This window comes from Anomaloglossus baeobatrachus, chromosome 4 (genome assembly GCF_048569485.1).
Source record: "Anomaloglossus baeobatrachus isolate aAnoBae1 chromosome 4, aAnoBae1.hap1, whole genome shotgun sequence".
Classification (NCBI taxonomy): Eukaryota; Metazoa; Chordata; class Amphibia; order Anura; family Aromobatidae; genus Anomaloglossus; species Anomaloglossus baeobatrachus.
The window spans coordinates 569,553,267-569,564,637 of record NC_134356.1 but is presented as its reverse complement, the minus strand read 5'-3'; positions in this window follow the sequence as shown (position 1 = coordinate 569,564,637).

The window sequence follows — 11,371 nt, the reverse complement described above, 5'->3', positions numbered from 1 at the left end:
CTCACTCAGCCCGAGTGCAGTACTCAGTGGTGCCTGACCAGGTCAGGAGCGCCACATATGCAGGAGAGCAGACAGCAGCTGGAGAACGACAAGGCTCAGCATACTCCATCCAGGACTGTATGCAGGAGTTTTTTGCCCCCCAAAAAATGATGTGGGCTTCGCCATATTTTTGTATGCTAGCCAGGTACAGCAGGCAGGTACGGCTGCCCCCAGCTGCCTATTTGTACCAGGCTGGGAACCAAAAATATAGGGAAGTCCTTTTTTTTAAATTATTTCACGAATTTCATGAAATAATTAAAAAAAAAAATGACGTGGGCTTTGCCCAATTTTGTGTCGAGCCAGGTACAACTAGGCAGTTGGGGATTGGAATCCGCAGCACAGGTTGGCCCGAGCTTTCTGGGCCCCTCTGCTGCGAATTGCAATCTGCAGCCGCCCCAGAAAATGGCGTTTTCATAGAAGCGCCATCATCTGGCGCTGTATCCAACTCTTCCAGCAGCCCTGAAGCCGGGTGGCTTGCTGGGTAATAATGGGTTAATACTAGCTTTGTTACACTAGCTAATATTAAGCCAGAGATTCTTAATGTCAGGCAAGTTTGACCCGGCCATTAAGAATCTCCAATAAAGGGTTAAACAAAAGACACCACACAGAGAAAAAATACTTTAATAGAATAAATGCACAGACACATTAGAGACTCCATGTTTATTACTCCCTGTCAGCCCTCCACGATCCTGGTCTTCTGTCTTCTTTTTCCTTCAACCTATGCAGCTCTGCTACATCAGACAGCACTGCATGGGAGGAAGACGCTGCTGCTCCGTGCAGTGTAATCACTCAGTGAGTGAGCAGAGGCTGCGGGCTGTAAGCGGTGACGTCACCGCTGCCACCATTACTATAGCAACGGCAATCTCCAATCACGTGATTCCCGCTGCCGCTATTTACCGGCTGTGGCAGCCAGTCCCTGCATGCCAGCGGTCTCACAGCTCACACCCTGAACCACCACTGAAGAGATCCTCATAGCCCTGCTCACTCCAGCGTTATTATTGTATAGCACCTTATAAGCATATGCCCCCATAGGGGATCCCAGTGGAGCTTGTATGAGAAACTTACCCTGTTACCTGTAACCCTTTCTTTGACTGGCATCCAATTACCAAATATAGTTTCACCTGTCCAGCATAGAAAACACTCTCGTGGCATACAATATTCCTTTGAGTAATTCTAACGGATCACATAATCCATCACAATGACGGACAGCATGTAAGTGGATCAAGAATCACTTGTATCTGTGCAGTATACAAGAATATGTACCCTCTCTTAGCTGCATAAAACGGCGTCCACCGTGATCATATAGTCCTCAAGTTGATCAAGAATCTCTTGCATCTGTGCGGCATACAAGGATATGTACTCCTTCTCAGCTGTATAAAGCGGAGCTCACTATGATCATATAGCGTTCAAGATCAACTCATGTTGTTACAGTACTAATAGAATTTTTCTTGCTACAAAAGCGGATCGCCATGTCCATTAGTTCCTTCAACAGTGCATAAGGTTCTTCAATTTTGCTAACCCACTCTAATATCCAATCGACGACATCCAGTCATTTACCACTATTTCCCCTTAGATAACCTTTCCTCGAGAAAGACCGAGTGTACGGTCGAAACGTTGGATTGGTCCAGAACCTTTTTTTGATATATGCACTAATAAATATTTTGAAGCATCAAAGCATTTTGTTCCCGTATTCCTTCTATCAGTGTGCCAGAGCTATCTCTATTTGTATAGTCCCTGCATGTGGGCTGACACTGTAAAGAGTGCCCACATGCAGGAACGGGGAAGCCGACCATGTGCCAGAGCATTTCGCCGGTACACGGAGATACTGGAACGAGCACCGCGTACCGGAGAGATGCACTGACAGGACCTAGCATGACGTCTAGCCATGTGACCAGTCTGTAGCCAATGAGATAATAGACACGTGACTGGTCTCATGCTATTTTGACGTCACGAGAGGTCCTATCATCAGTGCTGGTTACCGGGAGGACGCAGTAATTATCGAAAGGAAAAGCGCCGGGAGACCGAGTGCAGGACGCGTCACGGGGACCTGTAAGTGTTATGGCAATGTTTAGTAACTGTATGTGTACATGTATAATGTGTTTTTATGTGTTTGTGTGTGCCTGCCATTGTTTTCAATGGGGTTCGAAGGGGTTCGTCAAACGTTCGCCGAACGTTCGCCGAACGGAGCCTCCGTTTGACGAACCGAACCGAACTCGAACCGAACTCGAACTCTAGTGGGGTGGCTCATCTCTACTCAGCAGGCACACTTAGAGGGCAAAACCAAGTCTATCACTGCTTTCCAATCTTCACCCTGCATCGTGGGGATTAGTGATTTCCGTTTGTCTTCTACTGAAGGGTTAAAAGTAGTTTACTAACTGTCTCCCTGGCTGATAACAGCTAGAGTTGAGCGAGTACCTAACTATTCGTACTCGATATACTCATAACGAGTACTGGCTAATTCTCGCGTATTCATTCCGAATAGTGTCTGCAATGCAAGTCAATGGGGAAAACTCGCAATGTAATGAGTAATTGGAATGCCGCACTATTCGTGCAAGTAGCAAATAGTACGGTATTCAGGTTACTCGTTACTTTGCGAGTTTTCCCCATTGACTTGCATTGCATACGCTATTCAGAATGAATACGCGAGTATTAGACTGTATTTGTTATAAGTATAGCAAGTACGAATAGTTAGGTACTCGCTCAGCTCTAATAACAGCACTTTCCCATCATCCTGACAGGCTGGGGATAACACTTTCCCATCATGCTGACAGGCTAGGGATAACACTCCTGACAGCCTGGGGATAACACTTTCTCGTCATCCTGATAGGCTGGAGATCACACTTTCCATCCCCGTAGAAGCGCAAAATGCCCATAGTCCTGGGGGAGCTCGCACCCAGCTCTGCCACTGCCTTTTTTATGCACACTTTTTTGTACCAATAAATCCTTTTTTGGACCTTGGAGTGGAGCCACTTTCCATCTTTATGACAGACTGGGGATAACATTTTCCCAACATCCTGATAGGCTGTGGGTACCACTCTCCTAGCATCCGGACAGGTTGGGGATAATCCTTTGCCTCCATCCTGACGGACTGTAAAGGCCACTTTACACACACACACAGATAAATCTTTGGCAGATCTGTGGTTGCAGTGAAATCATGGACATATTGTTTCATTTGTACACAGCCACAAACCTGGCACTGATTGTCCACAATATCACTGCAACCACAGATCTGCCAAAGATTTATCTCTGTGTGTGACAGGGCCTTATGTAACACTTTTCCACCAATTTGACAGGCTATAGATAACACTTTCCTGCCATCATGACAGGCTAAGGATAACACTTTCACACCATCCTAAAAGACTGCTACCACTTTCCCGACAGGCTGTGGCTTTCCCATTATCCTCACAGGCTGTAGGAAACACTTTCCCATCATAGTGACAGGCTACTAGGGGGTAACACTTTCCTGCTATTCTGACAGGCTATGGGTAACAGTTTCCCACCATCCTGAGGCAGGCAGTGAGTAATTCTTTCGTATCATATTGGCAGGTTATAAGTACAACTTTCCCATCATCCTGACAGGCTGGGGGTAACACTTTCCTTTCTTAAAGAAAGGCTGTGGGAATCAGTTTCCCATCACCCTGACATGCTGAGAGTACCTCTTTCCTACCATACTGAAGGGGTTATGAGTAGAGTAGAGTAACAATTTGCCATCTTCCTGATAGGCTGTGGGTACCACTTTCTCATCATCTTGATAAGCTGTGGGTATCACTTTCCCACCATCCTGACAGGCTGTAGGAATCTCCCTTCCTCTCGTAATACCTCCATATCAGTGCTAATCATGAGGCAGCTACCACCCTGATATTGCATGTACCAGTAGGTCCAATCTTATATCCCCGTGTTTGATGCAGGCTCATGAGCTGAGCTTGATACCCAGTAGATGATGACTGTTACAAAGCCAGTTACTGCCTCTGACAGCAGATCCTACTGTTGTGCCATACATAACAGCTGCATTTTTAAGAGCATGGACGAGGTGATGGAAACTGTTCCATGCACCAATCGCCCACTAGACAAGGTCGTGTGGTGCTGATAAGTTGCCATGTCTGGATTTCAGAGGGGACTATCATTCTTACAATATACTGCAATACTTAAGGGCGCTTTACACGCTGCGACATCGCTAACGATATATAGTCAGGGTCACGTCGTTAGTGACGCACATCCGGCGTTGTTAGCGACATTGCAGTGTGTGACAGCTAGGAGCGACGATCAACGATCGCAAAAACGTCAAAAATCGTTGATCGTTGACACGTCGCTCCTTTTCATAATATTATTGGTGGTGCATGCCGCTGGTTGTTCGTCGTTCCTGCAGCATCACACATCGCTATGTGTGACACTGCAGGAACGACGAACATCTCCTTACCTGCGTCCACCGGCAATGAGGAAGGAAGTAGGTGGGCGGCATGTTCCGCCCGCTCATCTCCGCCCCTCCGCTTCTATTGGACGGCTGCTATGTGACGTCGCTGTGACCCGCACAAACCGCCCCATTAGAAAGGAGGCGGTTCGCCGGCCACAGCGATGTCGCAGGGAAGGTAAGTCAGTGTGTCGGGTGTAAGTGATGTTGTGCGCCACGGGCAGCGATTTGCCCGTGACGCACAACCGACGGGGGCGGGTATGCTTGCTAGCGATATCGATAGCGATATCGCAGCGTGTAAAGTACCCTTTAGGTTCAAGTAACCTAAGGACTAGAAATAAACTTAAACAAATGTAAAAATTCAACCCAACCCCTTTTTCTCATTTAAAAGTCAAGAAACAGGCAAACAAAATGAATGTATCGCTGCATCCGTAAAAGTCAGGATCTAGCAAAATGAACCTGATTCATACACGTGATAAGGATAAAAAAGATGAAGTGCCAGAATTGTTTTTTCGTTTGCTACAACTTTGCCAAAAAAATGCTTTAAGTAACTAAAATGCTGTATCTGTCCCAAAATACCAGTAACAACATCAGCCTGCCACTCAAAAAACAAGCCCTCACAAAGCTCCATAAACAAAAATGAAAATTTTACAGGTATTGAAAAATGGCGACACAAAATGCCTCTATTTCCTTGTCGTCTAACAGCTACAATGGGGATTTTATCCTCCTAAAACAAAGGACAGGTGATAGCAATAAGTTTAAATTGTTTTTTTTTGTTTATATATATGTACTAGTGTCCACCTCCCTTGTGTTTTTTTTTACCAGTCTTCCTGAAGGCACAGGTGGTATTGTTAGGAAGTGTCTCTCTTTTTTCCTTATTATTATTATTCAGTTGAAGCCAGAAGTTTACATACACTAAGAGTACTATGCCTTTAAAGATTATGGGACAGCCCATATGATGATGTCATGTCTTTGGAAGCTTCTGATAGGTTTATTTGCAACATCTGAGTTAATTAGTGACATAACTGTAGATGTATGTTACTGCGCACCTGAAACACACTGCTTCTTTGTGTAGCATCACTGGAAAATCAAAAGAAATCAGTCAAGATCTCAGAAAAGAGAATTCCGGACTTGCACAAATCTGGTTCATCCTTGGGTGCAATTTCCAGATACCTGAAGGTGCCTCGTTAATCTGTATAAACAGTTATATGTAAGTACAAACAAGATGGGAATGTCCAGCCATCATACCGCTCAGGAAGGAGATGATTCTACGTACCAGAGAGGAACGTGCTTTGGTCAGACATGTGCATATCAACCCAAGTACAAAAGTAAAAGACCTTGTGAAGATGCTGGCGGAAGCTGGTAAGATTGTGTCATTATCCACAGTAAAACGAGTACTAAATTAACATGGGCTGAAAGGGCACTCTGCCCGGAAGAAGCCATTACTCCAAAAGAAACATAATAAAGCCAGGTTAATGTTTGTAAATGCCCACAGGCACAAAAACCTTAATTTTGGAGACATGTCCTGTGGTCTGACTGAACAAAAATTTAACTGTTTGGCCATAATGACCATCGTTACGTTTGGAGGAAAAAGGGAGAATCTTTGAAGCATATCCTGAATGTGAAACATGGGGGTGGCAGCATCCTGTTGTGGGGTTGTTTTGCTGCAGGAGAGACTGGTGCACTTTGCAAAATAGATGGCATCATGAGGAAAGAAGATTATGTGGCAATACAGAAGCAACATCTCAAGATATCAGCCAGAAACCTAAAGCTTGTGTGGAATTGGGTCTTTCAAATGGATAATGACCCGAAGCATACTGGCAAACTGGTTACAAAGTGGCTTAAGGATAACAAAGTCAATGTTTTGCAGTGGCCATCACAAAGCCCTGATCTCAATCATATTGAAAATGTATGGGCAAAACTGAAAAGGTCGGTGGGAGCAAGGTGACCTACAAACATGGCTCAGTTACACTAGTTTTGTCAGGAGGAATGGGCTCAAATTCCACCATCTACTGTGAGAAGCTTGTGGATGGAGATCCAAAACATTTGACCCAAGTCATACAGTGTAAGGTCTCTATCACATGTCAGTGAAAAACACAAACGTTTTTCACTGATGTGTAAAAATCTCACATGTCCCTCCGTGTGCCGTGATTCACGGCACACGTGGGTTATCCATGTGCTATCCGTGATCTGTCATCCGTGATAGAACATGGACGTATACTGATGCTGAAGTTTTCAACTCTGCTGTTTCCGGTCGCCGCTGACCCCCACTTCAGCTACTTCCTTTTCGGCTGTGCGGTGCATAAATGCATATGCATGAGAATAATGAGCCGGCCTGAAAGCAGAGGTAGCAGTGGCTGAACACAGCAGCGCTGGAGAAGGTGAGTATAAAAAGCTTTTTGTTTTCAATGTCCATGTTTTTCTGGTGTGTGTTTCACATATCACACCATAGTGTGGTCCATGGGACATCAGTGATACCAGAAAAAAACAGACATGTCTCCGTGCGGAGCACATGGGACACACGTGTACGCCGCACGGAGACACGGTCAGTGAGAAATCACTGATATGTGCACAGCCCCATTGATTATAATGGGTCTGTGTATGTCTGTGATTCTGGTACGTATAAAAACGGTCACATATGTACGACGTGTGAAGAGGGTCTCGGGGCAATGGTACCAAATACTAATGAAATGGATGGAAACTTTTGACTTTGCAGAAAGTAATAAAAATGCCTTAACCCTTGCACGACCATGGACGGATATATCCGTCATGGAGCGTGTCCCGTTAAGCCCCGCCCCCTGCTGCGGGCAGCTGACATGTGTGCCTGCTAGCCGCGGGTGGAATCGCTTCCACCCGCGGCCATTAACCCCTTAAATCTTGCTGCCAAAGTCTGGCAGCAAGATCTATATGCGCGCAGCCATGTTTTTTTACTTACCACAGCCCCCACCAGAAGTCACGTGCGTGATCACGTGACTATCGGTGGTTGCCATCGTAGCACAGGGTCATGTGATGACGCCTGCAGCTATGACGTTTCACTTTCGTTTTCCCTCGGCACGGAGCAGAGGGAAACAGAAAGTGACTGTATCTGCTGTTTACAGCTGTATAGCTGTGATCATCAGATAGATAAGAGTGATCGGATTGCTGATCACTATAGCCCCCTAGGGGGACTAGTAAAATAAGAAAAAAAGTTAAAAAAAGTTTTAAAAAATAAAAAAAAACACAAAAAACCCTAAAAGTTCAAATCACCCCCATTTCCTCCCATTGAAAATTAAAGGGTTAAAAAATAAATAAATATACACATATTTGGTATCGCCGCGTTCAGAAATGCCCGATCTATCAAAATATAAAATCAATTAATCTGATTGGTAAACGGCGTAGTGGCAAAAAAATTCCAAACGCCAAAATTACGTGTTTTGGTTGCCGCAAGTTTTACGCAAAATGCAATAACAGGCGATCAAAATGTAGCATCTGCGCAAAAATGGTACCATTAGAAACGTCAGCTTGAGACGCAAAAAATAAGCTGTCACTGAGCCATAGATCCCAAAAAATAAGAACGCTACGTGTTTCGGGAAATGGCGCAAAACGTACGCCACTTTTATTGGACAAACTTGTCAATTTTTTTTAAACCCTTAGATACAAGTAAACCTATACATGTTTGGTGTCTAGAAATTCGCACCGACCTCAGGCATCATACCCACACATCAGTTTTACCATATAGTTGTGAGGCAAACCCTGGGATATGAAGATGAATTATGACTTCCAGTCATAATCGCTCTCATCACTCCATGGCAGTGCCCCCTCCCTTCTTGTTCTCAGATGTCCAGCATCTGTGAAGGTGTCACATCCCAGCCATCTCCTGTGATATGGAGATTAGGTGATGTGGGAACAATGGACACAGGATGACTCCCTGCCGTGACCCTGTGGTAGGGGCTGCTATCTAATTTGCAAGGCTATGGAAGTATCCAGACAGGACGACTCCAGTAAAATATGGTTCATATCTCGCAAGCCATATTTCCGATAAATGTGGCAACCATAAAAATGGTGTTTTCGCATGCGGACGATGCTGGCACACCTTTTTTATGGGAGCGGGAGCTTGGGAAGTACCCCAGGCGTGATATCAGCCAATGGGGAACTAGTAGACAAGTCATGAGTCCTCTCGTTCTGTAGCTAAATTCATAACTGTCACAATGAGAGCGTCGGCGTCCGCCTACGAAGCTCCCAGGCAAAGTTATGGCCATATTCCATGTTGTGGATTTTGTCCATAACTCCAGCCAGGGGTGGAGCAGTGCTCCCTCTGAGGTCACTAAGGTAGGAGGGGACCTGGATTTGCCCAGGTTGATAACCCTACTTCGGCCATTTTCCAGTGTTCTTTCGCTGGGGGTCACGTGTAGGAAACATCTGTGGGAAGGATCCTAGAAACCTGGCCTACAGCGCCCCCCTGTGGCCAGACGCACAAGGTAACTGCTGGAACTGTGTATGCCTGTTTGTAACCCATGCTTTGCTTGTAACTGTACTCTGACATAACTGTATATTCTGTAGATTCCCTATTGTATATATTGTAGTTCTAGTGTGCTTTAGGCTGATTAAATTATATAATTAATCTTGGGCTGCTCTGTTATCTCGATCTTGAATCCCACGTCTGTGTGTTCGGCTAATAGTTACCGTAAATCGGTTGGTGGCAGCGAGTTTGTGCCAAGGATTATTGTGGGGAGGCCAGTGAGATTCGGGGAGGTTTTATATATTCCGCCCGCGGAGGTCGGGGGGAATATATACCCTACTCTCACCGGGGACCCTTCAATAATCGGCATAAGTAGTATAGCGGCCTCCTTGCTTATCGTCGGGCAATTCCATAATTGGCTTGACTATAAGAGGGGCGCTAGAGAGCGCATCACGTGCTCTGTCTGTCGGTCGGGAGGTATAAAGGAGGGGTGACCCCCCACTTGTTACACCCCGATTGTGACGTACTGGTAGCCAGCGCGGGGGATTTCTGAGTGACCCCCCCCGGTGGTTCGTGACATATTGGTGGCAAGCGGTGGGATCGAGATAATAGTGTGTGTGAGTGTGAGACCCATACTCCCAGACACTAAAGACTGCCTGCAGCAGCTGTGGCTGCTGGGGTCTTCAGACTAGCTCAACACTAGAGTGTCAGAGTGCAGATACTGTAAGGTGTGTGGGTGCATCAGGTGTCAGTTCTGTGTCAGTGACCAAAAGTCTGCAAGAATGGCTGATGGCACCAGGAGCAAAGCCAAAGGAAGGGCCGATGCTCAGGCCAGAGACGATGAGGAGGTTGTCCACGAGCCCTCCAAGAGCCCGACGCCAGAGAACAGCTCTGCAGAGGACATTGCACAACCTGGCAATTATGGACAAGATGAGGAGCAGCTCACCCAAGGGTCCTCAACGAGCCAGATGCCAGCCCTCCGCTCTGCAATGGACAGTGAAGCACCAGGCTCCGCAGCGGGCCGCAGATCACCACGTGCCATTCCACCGAGCCTGGGAGGCTCGGATAGCCTTCTTCAAATGGCTATGGCCCTTCTCCAGGCTGGAGACCGGGATACCTACGAGATACTCATGGCCGAGCGTGAGCGGCAAGCAGTGCGTGAGGCTGCGGAGCGGCAAGCAGCACGTGAAGAGCGCCAGGCAGAGCGTGACTACCAGCTGCAGCTAGCTCAGCTCCGGCCCTCATCAGCCACACGTGACCTTCAAGACACCAAACTTCCAAAGGTCCGTGTTGAGGACTTCCCAGTGCTGGAGAAGGATGGAGACTTGGACTCTTTCTTGACTGCTTTTGAACGGACTTGCCTGCCGCACCATCTGGACAAGGACCAGTGGGCCAAATACCTGACCCCCCGTTTAAGGGGTAAGGCCCTGGATATCCTTGGGGACTTGCCTGCTGAGGCAGATCAGGGCTACGACACCATCAAGCGGGCCCTGATCCAACAGTACAACCTCACTCCAGAGTCCTACCGCAAGAAGTTCCGGAGCCTACAGAAGGGACCAAAGGACTCCTGGGCTGACCACCGGCGGGCACTTGCCCGAGCTGCCGACCACTGGACCCAAGGCCTGCAGCTTTCCACCGGACCGGAGATCCTGGACTTGTTCATCACGGAGCAACTCTTGTGGAACTGCCCTGAGGATCTCCGCCAGTTCATCCGAGACCAGAAGCCAAAGGGGTCCACGGCTACAGCTGCCCTGGCCGATGACTACACCAACAATCGGGCTCCTGAGGCCAGGAGAGCAGCCACCAGCAGCACCTGGAGAGGGGGTAAGATGAACTCTGCGACTGCCCCACCTGCCCCTAGACTGCAGGGGGTGTCCCCCTCAACTCCCCTCTCCAGGCCCGTGGCAGAACCAAGACGGTGCCACCAGTGCAACCTACCTGGACACTTCAAGGCCATGTGCCCTCAGCGTCCCAAGGCCCCGGCTCCGTCCCCGTCCCAAGGGCCGCCCAAGGTGTATTGTGTGGGTGGGGGTGGTGGTAGGTCCCTGGACAGCTTCCAACCTGTCACCGTCGGCCGGTCTGTGACCATGGGACTGCGAGACAGCGCCTCGGAGGTGACTCTGGTGCGGCCTGAGATGGTGTCCCCCCAAGACTTGATCCCTGGAAAAACCCTCGCTGTCTCCGGGATTGGAGGCATTGACCCGGCGCTGCCTGTTGCTGACATTTTTGTGGACTGGGGCGCAGGGCGAGGGGTGAGAGAGGTGGGGGTAACTGATCGGATCCCTGCAAACGTGCTACTTGGGACAGATTTGGGGCAGATAACCTCCCAGTTTGGGCCCCCCCCAAGGGCTGAACCTTCAGCCCGTACTGACATGACTCCTAACAATGTTAATGTGTTATCTATGAATGATGTAAGGGAGGAGGGAGTGAACTCTGATACTTCTGCTTGCATAGACACCATAGACACACACACAGCTGCAGCTGTG